Source organism: Microtus pennsylvanicus, chromosome 5, assembly GCF_037038515.1.
Source record: "Microtus pennsylvanicus isolate mMicPen1 chromosome 5, mMicPen1.hap1, whole genome shotgun sequence".
NCBI lineage: Eukaryota > Metazoa > Chordata > Mammalia > Rodentia > Cricetidae > Microtus > Microtus pennsylvanicus.
This window is the reverse complement of record NC_134583.1, coordinates 118,032,850-118,051,408: the sequence shown is the minus strand read 5'-3', so window position 1 is coordinate 118,051,408 and position 18,559 is coordinate 118,032,850. Positions and strand designations below refer to the sequence as shown.

At 39.7% G+C, this 18,559-nt stretch overlaps 1 protein-coding gene; it reads right to left on the bottom strand.

The window, feature by feature from the left end:
- LOC142850431 (cytochrome P450 2C27) overlaps positions 1 to 18,559 on the bottom strand; it is a 220,325-nt gene that overhangs the window by 149,479 nt on the left and 52,287 nt on the right.

Genomic DNA, 18,559 nt, shown 5'->3' with positions numbered 1-18,559 from the left:
TGGGCTAATTGGTAGGATTTTGTACCTGCCCCCACTTCCTGTCTGCTCTTTGTTTACTGTTCTACCAAGATATAGGGATCCTCATGCCTTCTCCTCTATGGGGAACACTTTTCTCTCAAACTGTAACTCACAAAAAAACCCCACCACCCTTAAATTGCTTCTTGTAGATATTTAGTCACTGACCAAGAAAAACAGTCAAAACAATGGGGGAAAAAGTAATTTACTCATTGGACAAAAGCTTAGAGTTACCACAATATTCACACACAAATGAGAGGAAATATTTAGTGAACATGAGGGTCCAAGCATCTCTCTGATACAAATTCCCACATCACCAATAGAAATTTGGAAGAATTTTGTAAAGATATTATTAGATGTGAGCCACATCAATTAATTCAGTTTTTCTCTAAGACCTCAACTCATAGTTTTTAAAACTTAAAAATTAAATATCGTCAAGATGCAGATTAAATGTTTCAACAATCATCTCAATGGGAATTCTAAACATTTATAGGAAATTTTCACAGATATAATATTATTTAATATTCTCTCAATTACCTTTACTTAAAATAAAACTATTTCTATTTTAAGGCTTATGAAGAAGACCTCAAAGATTTGGTCTTATGGTAAACGACACAGAGACTTCTCAAGGTAGCTCTGAGTAAGAAATAGTATCTTCTTAGTCTTCCAACCTTCTTTCTAGCAGGTCACTCACTTTCATGTGACTCAGCAATATTTATTGATTGTGAACAATAATTCTTTATTTTCATCACATTGTCTTTAAATATAAACATTAACTAGATAATGTTTATAGCATATGTTGATAAAAGTGAATGACAATAAATTTTTTATGTGTCTATATTCTGGTGAAAGCTTTATGTACAACAGAGAAAAGCAAAGATTTGCTGCATAACTCACATAGTAAGGAATTCTACTTTGAATTGTTATTTGAATTTTAACACATATATACAATGAAATACCATCATATTAACCTTCATTCCATATCACCTCTAATCCCATCATATCCTCTTGAAGAAATCCTCCACCCAACTTCAAGGATTTTTTTTTTAATTTTTTAAATTAGTGATGCTCATATGTGCATGGTTATGAGGCCTTTCACTCAAAATTGGGTATCTAAACAATGGCTATATTCTCAAAGAGGAGACCTGAGAGAGTCTCAGCCTTGGTCAAAGCAGCTTCATTTTGCAGGCAACATCAACCAATCAGTCAGTGAGTGCTTAGCCTTAAATAAGACATCAGTGTCAGCCCTTCCGCAAGGCTGGAGTAGCATCATGGAAGTTTGAATATAAGTTCTAGAGAATGGACAGGAGAGCTGAGGAAAGCTGCCTTCTGGACAGGGTATAGTTAGCACACTCATGAACTCACAGCATCTGTGGTCACCAGCATAAGACTTGCAAAATTCCAGCATAGGTGAGGGAAATGATGTCCAGGCCTCACCCTTCACTGAGCTCTTCACTGATATTTTAAAGAATATCAGTATCTTACTCTGAAGCATAGTCTGTAAGGCAGGACCAGGAGGTAGATTCTGAGGAAACAGTGGGGGCTGGCCCTGGAGTTGATAGAGCCATTGAAGTAATTGGTAGTCAATTTGAAATCTGTTGGGACAGATTATCGAGACAGAGATAAGATTAAGAAGTTTAGAAAAGAAATTGGTTTTTTTTGAAGGTACATTTGAAACTTTTAGTTTATAGTCTTGGTAGTCAGAACGAGGAGTCCCAAGACCAAGAAAAGGTTAGGCTTATGATCCTGGTAGTTAGAAAGAGGAATTCCAAAGCTGTAGAATTGGGGAGAGATCCCACCCTTAGGAATAATCAAAGACAGGAAAACTTAGGTTAGTGGTTGACAGGAGTTCTTATATGGAGTCTATTGAGAATTCTTGAGAAGAACCAGAAAAAAATTAGATTAGCTGTATAAGGTTAAATGGGGAATAGTTGTTGTTTCTGAAAGCAGGGTCTGGTTAAGTTGGAAAGAGTATTTGACTGGTTTTTGTTACATCAGAATAGCCATTCCTAGGGTGTTTACATGTGTTCTGAAATTTAAATATTTTAGGAAGATGGATGGTTGGGAAGAAGGTTTATCTGTAATTTGTTTGGGGGTTGGTGTTGAAAGGTTGAGATAATTTGACTTTAGTTCTCAAAGGAAGATTTAAATTGTCAAGTGGAAAGTCAGCTGTAAAGGTGGGGAATGTCAACTAAGGTATCAACAGCAAAGAGGACTGTGGCTAAAGGCGGGCTTTGAAGAGAGGTGTAAAGGAAGTAGTAGGAAGCATTGAAGGAGGTATGAAGGAGGTAGTAGAAAGTTTGTTGGATGACCTTGACCAAAGTGAAGGCTTGGCTGTGAGAGTATGTGTATTTTGGAGAGGAAACAGATGGGATGCAGTACATCTTTTATGTCTTGTAACTGAGAATGTGGGCTTTAGGAGAGTCAGTTGGTGGTGGATATTTTACAATCATTTGGGCAGAGGGAAAGTTTCAGTGTGAGAAAAGAGATGAGATTTGTGGGGATTGGGGTTCGTGACAAAACAGGCATCAGATAGTGAAGATAAATATGTAAAGTGGAGGTTAGGACAGTATCCTATGCTGATAAAGGTTAGATATGTTGAAATCTGGGTTATACAGTAGGCTTGCCTGGACGGATGTGGAATGAATGATAAAAGAAGAGTGAGTCATAAAAGTAGAGTGAAAAGGTCGTTGACAGGCTGTCACGTCAGCACAATTACTGTATGTACAGATAATGGAGGCGTCAGTCTGGTGTGACCATCTGACAGGAAGAAGCTATCAGCATTATAAAAGTGTAGGCAGAAATAATTAGAGGACCCTCTTGTGTATTAAAGGAACAGGGTAGGATGTTTTTAAGGGTTTGGGGAATGTTGTTAGAGTAAAGGGATAAGTACAGAGGGACTTGGGGGAACAAGTAATAAATGTGAGTGATGAGTTTTTGATAAGAGAAGTCTGGACAGATAGAATCTTAAACAGTAGGAGACATTGGAGTCCTTTGTAAATTAGGAGTTGAGAGAGATGGAGTGGGGGAAACAGATTGTGAGAAGGGATCAATAGGTTATGAGAAAGGATCCTGGATTTCTTTGTTAGAATTGGAGTTGAGCAGAGGAACTGCAGCAAGAGCTTGTAGGCATGGGCCCCAGCTGTGGAAAATAAATTTAAGGAATTGTTTGAGGATGGGAAGAAGGAGGAATCCAGAAGCATCTTGGTATAGGGGATATACTAGAGTTTTAGCAGTGGAGGAAAGGAAATCTGAAATGACCCTATCCTATAGCAATACTGACGAATATCTTGCATATCACCTTAGAACCTTCATCTGGTGATGAATGGAGATAGAGACAGAGACCCACACTGGAGCACTGGACTGAGCTCCCAAGGTCCCAATGAGGAGCAGAAGCAGGAAGAACATGAGCAAGGAAGTCAGGACCACGAGGGGTGCACCCACCCACTGAGACAGTGGGGCTGATCTATTGGGAGTTCACCAAGGCCAGCTGGACTGTGACTGAAAAAGCATGGGATAAAACCGGACTCTCTGAACATGGCGAACAATGAGGGCTGATGAGAAGCCAAGGACAATGGCACAGGGTTTTGATCCTACTTCATGTTCTGGCTTTGTGGGAGCCTAGCCAGTTTGGATGTTCACCTTCCTAGATATGGACAGAGAGGGGAGGACCTTGGACTTTCCACAGGGCAGGGAACCCTGACTGTTCTTTGGACTGGAGAGGGAGGGGGAGAGGAGTGGGGGGAGGGGGAGAAGGCTGGGAGGAGGGGGAGGGAAATGGGAGGCTGGGAGGAGGCAGAAACTTTTTTTTTCCTTTTCTCAATAAAAATAAATAAATAAGGGGGAGAAGAGTGGGAGGAGGGGGAGAAGAGTGGGAGGAGGGGGAGGGAAATGGGCGGCTGGTGGGAGGAGGTGGAAATTTGTTTTTTTTTCTTTTCTTTATCCTCCTTTTATCAATAAAAAAATTAAAAAAAAATAAAAATAAAAAATAAATAAATAAATAATTTTTTAAAAAAAGATTTAGTACTAAAAACTGAGTGGTGTTGCCAGGAATAAATGGGAGGATAGCCTACACAATAGATACTTACAGATTAAAAAGAACTACAACAAGATTAATGGAGCAAAGATCTTGGACTAAGTGCAAGGTTCTATTAGGTTTTTGATTGTTAGTACTGGAGAGGTGTAGGGTGTAGTAATAGGAGCAGCGGGGCTGCGTCCCCAGCACCCCGGCCGTCTGCTAGCTTATGCCCTAAATAACAACACACAAACTGTATTCATTTAAACACTGCTTGGCCCATTTCTATCTAGCCTCTTCTCGGCTAACTCTCGCACCTGGACTAGCCCATTTCTTATAATCTGTGTAGCCCACGAGGTGGTTTACCAGGGAGATTCTAGCCTATGTCCATCCTGGGTCGGAGATTCATCATGTGCGTCTGGCCTGGCGAGGGGAGCATGACGTCTCTGAGCTCACTTCCTCTTCCTTCCAGCATTCTGTTCTGTTTACTCCTCCCACCTATGTTTTAACCTATCGGGGCCAAGCAGTTTCTTTATTGCTTAACCAATGAAATCAACAGATTGATATATGACACTCCTACATCAGTAGGGTGAAGAGGTGGGGCATAGAAGTGATGGCTTTGAGGCTTAGGCAGAGGCTGATTAAAGATGGGAAGTAATGGGTCTGGAAATGTAGGCAGCAGGGTCTTTGAGAATGATGTGCAGTGAACAGGGAAAGAGAGAAAGGTGGCAGTCCATAAAATGGGGGTTAGAGGGAGGTTGGCAGTCCATCAGATGGGGCTGAAGGGTAAGAGGGGTGTTGGAATTTCAGAGAATGAAAGAGAGTACAAATGGGTTGAGGAAAGGAAGAAGAGGGACACAGGGGTGTATTTTGACTGTGGTGAGGTAGACGGATGAGTGGAAAAAATACAGTAGCATAGAGAGAAGGAAAGAAAGCCAGGATAACTTTTAATATAGGTTAAAATCTTTTTCCAGGCCTTTCTGCCTTACATAAGCTTTCATCTCTTCAGAAACATTTTTTGGACTGCTGTAACTTCAGACCTATATATTTTTAATTTTCTATTTATTGTTACCTTTATTATTTATTCTTCTCTCATATATTATATCCTGACCACAGTTTTCCCCCCCCCCCCATCTCATTGCAGAAGCAGTTGGTGTTCAGCTGTCAGGAAAAGTATGTTCTAATTATTTTGATAGTTTATAATAAATTAATATTACTTTTAAAATATTATGCCTTGAAACTTAAATCCTTGTTAATTTTGAGTCTTGAAACGTGAATTGAAGACTGAATTGGAGATCTTTTAGGATGAAAATAAACCATAAACTTGTGTCATTACAGAATATCACAGTTCTTTTTTATGACTCAGTTTAAGCTGGAGGCAGTGTCAGGACCAGAAAGAGTTCTGTGGGAAAGTGGCAAGGGCCTTGGCAGAGGGAGGCATGAGATAACAAGGCCAAGGCCATAAATTATGGGCAGTTACTGGCCACTACTGAAACAGCGTAACAGCAGAGGTGGAGCTGACATGTGAGCAAAGGTCATGGGGAATTTGGGTTTGCAACATGAGGGGGACTTCCAAGGGGACCTGAAAGAAGCTGCTGGACTTAGCAGTCAGCTCTTGAGTGAGATATTTAAGAAATGATCATTAAAAGGATTGCTGTCAGAAGGAAGCGCCAGTTTTCAGGGAGGGTAGAAAAGACGCGAATTTGTTTACGTTTTCTAATAAGGAGTGTTGGGGAGGGTGTAGTTGGTTTTGCTTGGGTTCTGTAAATGATCATAGACTTGCAGAATGGGCAGGGTTTACACAGGAGGGGGTGTGGCTGTCCATCAGATGGGTAGAGAGAAGGAGGAGGCTGTTGGAGTGTTACCAAGCTCAGGCAGGCTGAAGGGAAGGGGATTTTGACAGCTAGCTGCAAAGGGGAGGGTTGTCGCAGAGGTCTGAGGGGCACAGTCAGTAGGAGCTGAGGAATGGGTGACTCCATAACAGTGTGGCCTGTACCGCAGGGGGCAGGACTGGCTGCATGCCCAGGTCAACAGCAGGTGGGAACAGAGTATCTTTCAGTCAGCATTCCTGCAGCCTTAAAGTGTTAAATAGGACATGAAGAAAGGGGTACAGAGGCATGTTGAAAAGTTCAGAGAGTGTAAGAGTTACCCAGAGACCTTGAAGCAAACAGAAAAGAAAGTAGAAAGATGTTCAAGTGCCAAAGTTATTGCTAGTTTCTGAAGTGCACAGTTAATATGAGTTTTTCAAGTGGAGAGAGCATTTCCATCACTAGAGAAGGCCAGTGAGCCAAAATTGAGAGACCAGCATCCCCACATCTCTTGAGAGGCCAAAAACAGAGATTCTTCCTTTTTAATTAGACAAAAATAAAGGGGTAATGCTGAACTTCACCTCACATTATAATCATTTTTTTCAGTTTTAATTTTATGGTAATTATAGATTAGAAATTTGGCATTAAAAAGTGTCAGCAAAGCTAAAGACAATAAATCATTGCACAGCAAAGAGAATTGCAGATGTGTTTGGGGGTGACCCTGGAAGTTGGCCAGAATGGATGAAAAGGATTCCCTGGATCTTGAGGGGATGAGGCAATGCAGAAGAGCTCAACTGTGCTCTGGAGGAAGAAGTTGCAGAATGAGGCATATGGTGTTCATATATGGGATGAAACAGATCTGGAACTTGGAAGGCACAGAAATCCATTTGCAACTGGGGTGGTATCAAGGTTTTTGGGGTCAACCAGAGATTTCAGATTAAAGTTCTGCAAAATGGTGGTCAGGAATAAAAATAGCTCCATTCGGGCCAGGCCTTCTCCTACACAAATCTGTTTTCCTGCAAATAAGAAAGAGTATACCTAAAGAATACTTTTCAGTCAAGGACTTTCATATTCAGACAGCACCTCAGGAAGCAGACAGATAGTAAAGAGATCCTAGATAGTTGAATGAACTTTCATGTAAGAAGGTGGGCTTCTGAGTTCTTATCCAAGACAAAGAATTGGCAGGCTCTTACTCATTTGTGAAATGTTTGGAGAGACTTTCAAATCTCCTGCCAACACACCTCATTGGTAGAAATACATGGCTTTTCTTTGTCCAAGTTATTCAAACCCCCACTGTGGTCTAAAGCAGCCTACTCTAGTTTAGACAAAGCTAATCCATCCCATACTCCAAGCATATAAGAACCCAGTCCATTCAGGATAACTTGGAAAAAGACTCATGTTTCCTGCCCTATGCAGGAATTTGGTTTCTTTGTGTGTTCTGCTATATGGTGTATGTGAATTTTTCCTTTCCATAAAATTTGGATGAATGTTATCACTATGTCTTTTGTGCCTCTTAATTCTTTAAATCAGCAAAGACATCAAATTCTTTTCCATACCCCTAGATGGTATCATAATTATTTGATAAATAATTGGAGGGATGGAGAAATGGGCCACTTGGTTGATAAATGACATTTTCTCCATATTTAATACTAGCAAATATAACATCAAACTATTCAGATAATAATTTCAAGATGGTGGAGTAGCAACACCGAACACTAGAAGTCTCATCCACAGAATGGAAATAAAAGAAGACATGAATAATTTTCAGTGGCCACAAGTGGGCTTAGTAGGCCTTGGGAAGGTGTGAAAAGGAAAACTGAGTACTCCAGAAAATATGGAATATAAAATAAATATAAGCAGAGAGAATTGATCAAGCCTGATACTTTTCTCATTATTTTATTGAAATAACCTCATATTATTTGAACAAGATATTTTGAGAAAATTACTTCTTTTCCACTGAAAAAATTACGTGCATTAGTTCACGAAAATGTTGAAGTGAATCAATATAAAATCAAAGTTATAGATGTGTTATATAATAAATATATGAGGATTTTCTCCATTTTGTATTTAAATAAATTAGTGTGTAAATTTAACATCTCTGTATTATTATCTATCACCTATGTAACTATGTATATATGCATGTATGTATCTGTAGCTCAATATTTCAGTATTTATGTTCCAACAATAACTATTATTTTAGCACATAGAAATGCTATCATTTACTCTCAGTTCTCATCGATAAAACAATTTTGTCCAATATACAACCTATGTTTAAATACTTCAAGAATTTTTATGAAATTACATTTGTAGATTTATATAAGCATAGACACACATGTGTGTCTATGTTTGTGTGTGTGTACATGACCATGTGTGGTGGTCAGAGGACAACTTTTAGGAATCCTTTGGTTTTTAAAATTATTTTATTTATCCATAGAGTGTGCTTTTATCATATTCTGTTCTATTCCCATCTCCTCCCAGATTCCCTTCCCTATCCACCCAACTTCGTGCTCTTTTTTCTCTTAAAAACAAAACAACTCAGTAAAGAAAAGAAGATGCCAGGTTATCAGTCATGTGATCTGCCTTGTCAACATTTAAAACTGACTATTCTAGTATGCAATTAACTGTAATAATTTCCACAAACAGATTATTTATCTACTCAATAGTCTCACAATGGATACATTTAGTCATGTCAAAATACAAAAACCAAAGTGGCTAGAAGAACTTAGTATCCTAAGGAAGGTAAATGGAGTTGTGCCTTTGATCAAAAAGTGGTTGGTTACTCCACAACAAAGTTGCCATCAGTTTCAATTTTTAAACCTGCCCAAACCGGTGGTCCTAACCCAAATCATAAAAATGATTCTATTTCTATATTATCATCCTTTTATTTTTCAAGTTGTTCTAAATGTAATAAAAATCTCCATATTTTTAATCAATTCCTACTGGTCAGTGATAGCACCGAATAACATTTATTACTTTTGGGTCTTGTTATTCCAGAAGACATTTTTTAAAACTATATCAGACATGTATATGAAGCATTCATTCGTATGGTGTTTTTCATACAAAAGCAAACTTCCACATTAATGGTGCGGTAGCTGCAGTGGTGAAGGAGAAGAGTAGGTGGTGATAGAAACCAGTGTTAAGCTTGTTGATAATGCAAACAGATTCAGAAGTGTTGGCACCAAATATCCCATTACTTAGTACTTCAAGTGCTATTAGGAGACATTGAATCAAGACCACTACCACTGAACTCCAGCTATTTACTCCCTGTTTTTTACATGATCTTTCTGGCCGTGTCTCAGCAATGGTTTCCTCATCTCTAGATCAAAAACTTAAACTGTGTGATACTCATTGTTCCTTTTGGTTCCATGACTTTTATGAAACTTGACTTCTCTATGCCTCTTATTTCTAGCGTACTACTGTAATAACATCACTGACATCTGTGCTACATGATGATAAAGAGTTTCCCAACCCAGAGAGATTTAATCCTGGTTATTTTCAGGATGAGAGTGGCAAGTTTAAGAAACAATAGCTATAAAGCAAAGAATATTGAGCCTATAGTTCATGATCCTAGAGAAGCTAAGTAACAAGGTGAACCCTAAGAAAAACATACAGAGAAACACCTGGACAGGGGAAATAGACAAGATAACCTGACAAAATTGGGAGCATGGAGTCGGGGGAGAAGACGGGTGGAAGGGAAAAAGGAGGAAAGAAGGTGGAGAGGAGGACTTGAGGAAATGGGATAGTCAAGATGGAGATGAGAGCAAGGAAAAAGATATTTTGATTGAGTGAGCCATTATGGGGCTAGCAAGGAACCTGGCACTAGAAAAATTCCCAGGAATCCACAAGGATGACCCCAGATAAAACCCTAAGCAATATAGGAGAGAGTGCCTGAACTGGCTTTGCCCTGTAGTCAGATTGATGAATATCTTAAATGTCACCATAGAACCTTCATCCAGCAACTGATGGAAAAAGAGGCAGAGGCCGGGCGTTGGTGGTGCACGCCTTTAATCCCAGCACTCGGGAGGCAGAGGCAGGCGGATCTCTGTGAGTTCGAGACCAGCCTGGTCTACAGAGCTAGTTCCAGGACAGGCTCCAAAGCCACAGAGAAACCCTGTCTCGAAAAACCAAAAAAAAAAAAAAAAAAGAGGCAGAGACCTGCAGCGGAGCATTGAACTGAGATCCCAAAGTTCAGTAAGGAGTGGGAGGAATGATACTATGAGCAAAGAGGCCAAGACCATGATGGGGACACCCACTAAAACAGTGTGTGTCCAGATAGACTAGAGTCGCAAAAAGCCAGTACATGCAATAGAAACAAGTCCCGGTGCCACATCAATGGCTTCTCAGTCAGCCCCCATTGTCAGCCGCATTCACAGAGTCCAGTTTGATCACGTGGTTGCTCAGTCCCAGACCAGCTGGCTTTGGTGAGCTCCCATTAGATCAGGCACACTGTCTCAGTGGGTGGACGAAGACCTCGCGGTCCTGACTTCCTTGCTCATCTTCTCCCTCCTTCTGCTCTTCAACTGGACCTTGGGAGCTCAGTACAGTGCTCTGATGAAGGACTCTGTCGCTATCTCCATCCATTGCCGAATGACAGTTCTATGGTGATATTCGAGACATTCATCAGTGTGACTAGGGGACATGGCCATTTCAGGCATCCTCTCCTCTGCTGCCCAAGGACCTAGGTGGAGACATCCCCATGGACACCTGGGATCCTCTCTAGAGCCAAGTCTCTTGCCAACACTAAAATGGTTCCCTTAATGAAGATATCTTCTTCCCTGCTCCTATATCCACCCTTCCTCCATCTCAACCCTCCCACTCCCCCAAGCTCTCCTCAATACTTCCCTTCTCCTTTCTCTCTCCCCCTCTCCCCTTCCCTCACCCCACTCCCACCTCCACCCTCATACTCCCAACTTTTGCCCAGCGATCTTGTCAACTTCCAATTTCCAGGAGAATCTAAATATGTGGGGCTTTTGGGGGGGTTCACCTTATTATTTTGTTTCTCTAGGCTTGTGAACTATAGGCTCAATGCTTTTTGTTTATGGTTAGAGTCCACTAATGAGTGAGTACACACCATATTCATCTTTTTAGGTCTGTGTTATCTCACTTAGGATAGTGTTTTCTATTTCCATACATTTGCATGCAAAATTCAAGATGTCATTGTTTTTTACCTCTGAGTAGTACTCTAATGTGTATATGTTCCACACTTTCTTTATCCATTCTTCCATTGAGGGGCATCTAGGTTGTTTCCAGGTTCTGGCTATTACAAATAATGTTTCTATGAACATAGTTGAACAAATGCTTTTGTAGTACGATAGGTCATCTCTTGGGTATATTCCCAAGAGTGGTATTGCTGGATCCTGAGGTAGGTTGACTCCCAATTTCCTGAGAAACCGCCACACTGATTTCCAAAGTGGTTGTACAAGTTTGCATTCCCACCAGCAATGGATGAGTGTTCCTGTTACCCCACATCCTTTTCAGTATAGGTTATCATTGCTTTAAATCTTTGAAGAAAAAACAATTGAAGATGACACCAAAAAGTGGAAAAATCTCCCATGTTCTTGAGTAGGCAGAATTAACATAGTAAAAATGGCAATCTTACCAAAAGTAATCTACAGATTCAACGCAATGCCCATCAAAATCCCAGCAAAATTCTTCACAGACCTCGAAAGAACGGTACTCAACTTAATATGGAAAAGCAAAAAAAACCCAGGATAGCCAAAACAATCCTGTACAATAAAAGAACTTCTGGAGGCATCACAATCCCTGACATCAAACTCTACTACAGAGCTACAGTACTGAAAAAAGCCTGGTATTGGCATAAGAACAGAAAGGAGGACCAATGTAACTGAATGGAAGACCCGGATATCAACCCACACATCTTCAAACATTTGATTTTTGACAAAAAAATTTAAAAAATCAAATGGAAAAAAGAAAGCCTATTTAACAAGTGGTGTTGGCATAACTGGATATCAATATGTGGAAAAATGAAAATAGACCCATACCTATCACCATGCACTAAACTCAAGCCCAAATGGATCAAAGACCTCAACATAAAGCCAGCCACACTGAACCTTATAGAAGAGAAAGTTGGAAATACACTTTAATGCATTGGCACAGGCAACTACTTCCTAAATATAACCCCAGCAGCACAGACACTGAGAGAAACAATTAATAAATGGGACCTCCTGAAACTGAAAAGCTTCTGTAAAGCAAAGGACATGGTAAACAAGACAAAATGACAGCCTACAGAATGGGAGAAAATCTTCACTAACCCCACATCAGACAGAGGTCTGATCTCCAAAATATACAAAGAACTCAAGAAATTGGTCACCAAAAGAACACATAATCCAATTTTTAAAAATGAAGTACAGATCTAAATAGAGAACTCTCAACAGAGGAATCTGAAATGGCTGAAAGACACTTAAGAAAATGTTCTTCCATATAAAGTTGATTATTGTCCTCTCAATACTGACGAATATCTTGCATATCACCTTAGAACCTTCATCTGGTGATGAATGGAGATAGAGACAGAGACCCACACTGGAGCACTGGACTGAGCTCCCAAGGTCCCAATGAGGAGTGGAAGGAGGGAGATGATCAAGGAAGTCAAGACCACGAGGGGAGCACCCACCCACGGAGACAGTGGGGCTGATCTATTGGGAGCTCACCAAGGCCAGCAGGACTGTGACTAAAAAGCATGGGATAAAACCAGACTCTCTGAACATGGCGGACAATGAGGGCTGATGAGAAGCCAAGGACAATGGCACTGGGTTTTGATCCTACTTCATGTTCTGGCTTTGTGGGAGCCTAGCCAGTTTGGATGTTCACCTTCCTAGACATGGACAAAGAGGGGAGGACCTTGGACTTTCCACAGGGCAGGGAACCCTGACTGTTCTTTGGACTGGAGAGGGAGGGGGAGAGGAGTGGGGGGAGGGGGAGAAGGCTGGGAGGAGGTGGAGGGAAATGGGAGGCTGGGAGGAGGCGGAAACTTTTTTTTTTCCTTTTCTCAATAAAAAAAAAAAGTAACAAAAAAAACATGTAGTTAACTTAAAAAAAAAAAAAAAGAAAATGTTCAACATCCTTACTCACATCAGAGAAATTCAAATCAAAACAACTCTGAGATTCCATCTTACACCTGAAAGAATGGGCAAGATTAAAAACACTGATGACAATTTATGTTGGAGAGGTTGTGGGGAAAAGGGAACACTCCTGCATTGCTGGTGGGAATGCAAGCTGGTACAACCCCTTTGGATGTCAGTGTGAGGATTTCTCAGAAAATTAGGAAGCAACCTTCCTCAAGACCCAGTAATACCACTTTTGCATATATATCCAAAGGATGCTCAACCATGCCACAAGGACATGTGTTCAACTACATTCATAGCAGCTTTGTTTGTCATAGTCAGAACCTGGAAACAACCTAAATGCCCCTCGACCAGAGAGTGGATAAGGAAAATGTGGTATATTTACACAATGGAGCAGAAAAAATAACAACATCTTGAATTTTTCAGAAAAGTGGATGGAGCTAGAAAACATTATTTTGAGTGAGGTAACCCAGACACAGAAAGACAATTATCACATGTACTCACTCATAGGTGGTTTTTTAAACATAAAGCAAAGAAAACCAGCCTACAAACCACAATCCCAGAGGACTTAGACAACAATGAGAACACTAAGAGAGACTTACATAGATCTAACCTACATGGGAAGTAGAAAAAGTCAAGATCTCCTGAGTAAATTGGGAGCATGGGGACCTTCAGGGATGTTTGAAGTGGGAGGGGAGCAGAGAAAAATGTAGAGCTCAATAAAAATTCTTTTAAAAAAGGAATAAATAAGTATCCATCCAAAGAGAATGGGTTCTCAAAAAAGGGTCTTTGTGTACTGGCTCAGCCTAGATAGTAAGAAGGGCCTTGGATCTTCCCCAAAGCAAAGTGTCTTACCCTTTCTGAGGAGTGGATGGGGGATAGAAGGTGGGAAGGTGGAGGGAATGGAAACAGGGATTGGTATGTAAAATGAAAAAAACGATAGTTTGTTTTTATTTTTAAAAAATAAAATATAATATAAAAAAGAAAAAAAATAAATAAATGGGACCTCATGAAATTGAAAACCTTCTGTAAGGCAAAGGATACCATCAGTAGAACAAAATGGCAGCCTACAAAATGGGAAGAGATTTTCACCAACTCCAATATCCAAAATATATTAAGAGCACAAGAAACTAGACATCAAAAAAAACAAATAATCTGATTTTTAAAATGGGATACATAACTAAACAGAGGATTCTCTATAGAAGAATCTCAAATGGCTGAGAAGCACTTTAAGGAGATGATCAACATCCTTAGCCATCAGAGAAATGCAAATCAAAACTAATTTTCCATATCATCTTACACTTGTCAGAATGACAAGATCAATAACACAACTGACAACTCATGCTGCGAGGGATGAGGAACGAGAGGAACACTCCTCCACTGCTGGTGGGAGTGCAAACTTGTATAACACTGTGGAAATCAATATATTGGTTCCTCATAAAACTGGAAGTCAATATACTTCAAGACCCAGTTATACCACCGATGTATATATACCCAAAGGACTCTCCATCCTACCACAAGTACACTTGCTCAACTGTGTTTGTAGTGATTTTATTCATAATAGCCAGAAACTGGAAAAGAAAAAACCTAGATGTCCCTCAACCAATCAACAGATAAATAAAATGTGGTACATATACAAGATGAAGTATTACTCGGTTGTTAAAAAATGATATCATGAAATTTTCAGGCAAATCAATGGAATTAGAAAAAAAACATCCTGAACGAGACCCAAACCCAGAAAGACAAACTTGGTATGTATTCACTTATAACTGTATATGAGCTGCTAAGTAAATGATAATCATGACAATCCACAGACTTAGAAAGGCTAAGTAACAAGGAGAGCTTTAAAGGAGACAAACTGATCTCCCTGGAAAGGGGAAACAGAATAAATTTTGCAGGTTGAGAGGGGGTGAGTAGGAATGGGAACAGAAGGGATCAGGTGGTAGAGGGATCTAGAGTGAGCATACAATAAGAGAGGATTGGAATTGGAGAGTATTTGGGTGGGTGGTGTGGAAACAGTGTGTTGTAGAATATTACTGGAAAAAGTGTTATGTTTATTTATGCTGTGAAATATTTGTTTAATGATGCAAAGATATGTAAAGATATGTTGCATTCTTTTATGTAGTGCCGTGGGCCTTTCCAGAAGAGCAGCAAGTTGCAATAGAAGCTCCAGGTGTCAGTCCACCAGAAGGGAATACTCTGATAGGTCAATCTCGTTTAGGCAAGGTAATGGGACTACAGACCCCAGAATGCCTTTTGCTTCTACTGTGCCTTTAAATGTTTTTTTTGAAATATTTATTTATTTATTAGGTATACACTATTCTGCCTGTGTGTATGCCTGCAGGCCAGAAGAGGGCACCAGACCTCATTACGGATGGTTGTGAGCCACCATGTGGTTGCTGGGAATTGAACTCAGAACCTTTGGAAGATCAGGCAATGCTCTTAACCACTGAGCCATCTCTCCAGCCCACAGATATCTTCCTCTAGTATCTAGCATAGTGTGAATGGATATAAGGAGACCTCCACTGCCTGTAATATAGTGTTTATCTTTTGGAATCATCCAATTTTTCTATGCATTTTTACTTTTGGATTGTCAAGAAGATGACCCCCTCCCTAAGGTGCACTGCATAATTTGATAATAATAATAATGATAGTGTATACAGAGTTTTGATGAATAAAAATAAATACAAGGATATGTTTCATAGGCAAAGTCCATGAGTCTCACGTAAGGAGCTGCATGAATTGTAGCTCAAGTTAATGACTAACAATTGAGTCCCAACAGCCCAGCTAGTTTAAATTGTTTTTGTGTAGATGTGTTCACAGGTCTCAGAGTGCACCAGAAGACAATCTAAAGGTTTAAAAAGGCACACAGTTGAATGCAGAACTCTTTATACTCTGGGAGCAAGAACAAAGCCGCCCAATTATTGCTGGCTGATGTACTCTCTCCTTGCTAGGTTTGGTGGCTGACCATAGGTGGTGACTAATTCTTTATACCCATTTATATCCTCAGTTTCCTGATATAAAATTATTAATGAATGGTTATGTGCCCTAAAGATTTAAAGTAGAGTTGACTGATTCTTTTCCTTATGTAAAAGTTTAGGTTTGTGATTCCTTATAAGATTACCTTTCAAGAAAAATAATAAAGTAATTGGCCCTTTCTTTATAACTGCAAAATGCAGCCTGCCAGTGAAAGACCTGACTAAAACACCTTGATGGCCACATGGTTAATCTATAACACGTTGCTTCCTGATTCAGCATTAGCAGGAAAACATGTGTGGTTTTGAAAAGAAGCTTCCAGGGCCATGCTGCCAGAACAAACTCTGTCTTTTTCAGGAAGCTGAGCACTTGAATGGGGCTTGTGGGCAGCATGCTGCAAGTTACCTGTTGGGACCATGGGCAAACTGGTTACCAGAGTTGAGGTGATGAGCATGGCTTCCATTTGGCAGTCTCCGAGGCAGTGAACAAACCTCGACCATGAGGGACTGGGTAAAGCCAAAAGGAAAAGCAGCCTTAGTCCTAGCCATGCTGCTTTGTATTTTGAGATGTGGTCCCTGTCAGAAAAGGATTATAGATATGCAATAAAGACAGATTCAGATTTTTTTTAAAAAAAAATAAAGACCTCTGAATGGGTCACAATATTGGATAAATATATGTAGACTTGGGAGAGAGAAGAAAAAGAGTATAGAGAGTTATGAAAAAAGTAAATAGTTATTTCAAAAACAAAATAAAGGTCTTAATGAGACAGAGTAAACTTGTACAAAAAAAGTAATACAGTAAGAAAAAGAAGCCATGTAAAGATAGAATATACACAAAGAGACTGGATTATGCATACTATTGTGTTTTCTTTAAATTTTCTGACTGAAGAGAGACATTTGGTTCTGGGGACTGCTAAGCTAAACCAACATATATATTTTAAAGGAATCTTAATTTCAAAGTTTGAGTAAAGGATATGTTGCTTTGGAAAAGAGATTCTTCTTTTGTTTCCACAGAGGATGAGAACCTGTGGATTCCTTCCAGACTAATGTGGTTTGATGAACCAAAATCCCCCAAAGGTCGCTGTGAACAAAAGCAGGAAGCAGTTTGGAGAAAACTATGCTCAAATTCCCAAATATTATTTATAAATGTTTGTTTACACTTAAAGGAAATATGCTATAGAGATGGATACTTTGCACTGATATGGATCTTGGTCTACTGATGCAAATTTTAGTTCAGTTTTGTTATAAGTATATTTCTGTTCCTGACTAAGGTACTGTATTTGTGCAGCTCATTTAAAATTGTAATGTATAATTAAGAAATACAGGTTAATAGATAGTCATCTATAATAGTCAATCTTGTAATCATGTTAGGTTTTCTAGACATATAGAGATATAGTTCAGTAAGATAGGTATTCTTCAAATCTTTCAGAGACCTTCAGAATATGGCATTTAAAATATTTTAAGAACTTAGGAGTTTTCATGACAGTGAGACACATCTGCTCCTGGCAGCACCAATTACTTCAAGAGGCTGATGGGCATTGAAGAGGCTCCTTATGGAGTTGGTTAGCCATTTGGGCAAGGAACTGCTCTTGCCTGGAATGCTTGATGTTATGTTGTATGAACTATACATGCAGGACCCACAGAAAAATGACTGTTGAATTTGTCTAAAGGTGAGATGGTCCTTTGGGGTTCCTGCTTTATGAAAGAACTGCCAGACATTCTATGGGACACAGAAGAAAGTGACTGACAGACTGCCAATATAGGCAGAACTGTCTTTGAAATTCTCTGCTTCAAGGAAAAGTCTGCCAGATACTATAGGCCTGTAGGCTGAAGATAGATGCTCTGTTACAGAAGAACTTTGGGTGACTGTCCAGGCAGCAGGCAGCAAGATGTCTTTGTCAAATCTAGAGTTTTGGGTGTTGCTTACAATTCACTTCCTGTTAACTTAGGTATCCTTCTGGAGTCTTTGATGGAGTTGAAGAATAGATAATTATAATTGTTTTCCTTAGTTATGATAAAAGATAAAGTAGATATAAATGTTGTAATTGTAATTCTTGCTTGATACCTGTTTTGTTATATGTAATCTTGTGATGTTAAAGTTAAAACCTTCCTTTTTATCAGCCGGACTAGAAAGGAACAAGCATAGGATCGAACTAGTCCCTCTGAATGTGACTGACAGTTGCATAGCTGGGGCAGACTGAGGGGCCACTCGCAGTAGGATTTATCCCTACTGCTAGTTTTGACTTTTTGGGAACCTATTCTCTTTGGATGGATACCTTGCCCAGCATAGATATAGTAGGGAGGGCCTTGGACCTTCCCCAAAGCAATGTGTCTTGCCTTCTCATAAGAGTGGATGGGGGTGGGGTGGAGAGTATGTGGAGGGAATGGGAGAAAGGGAGGGAGTGAGAACATGGATTGGTATGCATTTAAAAAAAGATAGTTTGTTTTCTTTATAAAAATATGAAAAATAGGGGCTGGAGAGATGGCTCAGTGGTTAAGAGCATTGCCTGCTCTTCCAAAGGTCCTGAGTTCAATTCCCAGCAACCACATAGTGGCTCACAACCATCTGTAAAGAGGTCTGGCGCCCTCTTCTGGCCTTCAGGCATACAGACAAAATATTGTATACATAATAAATAAATGTTTTTTAAAAAAATATGAAAAATA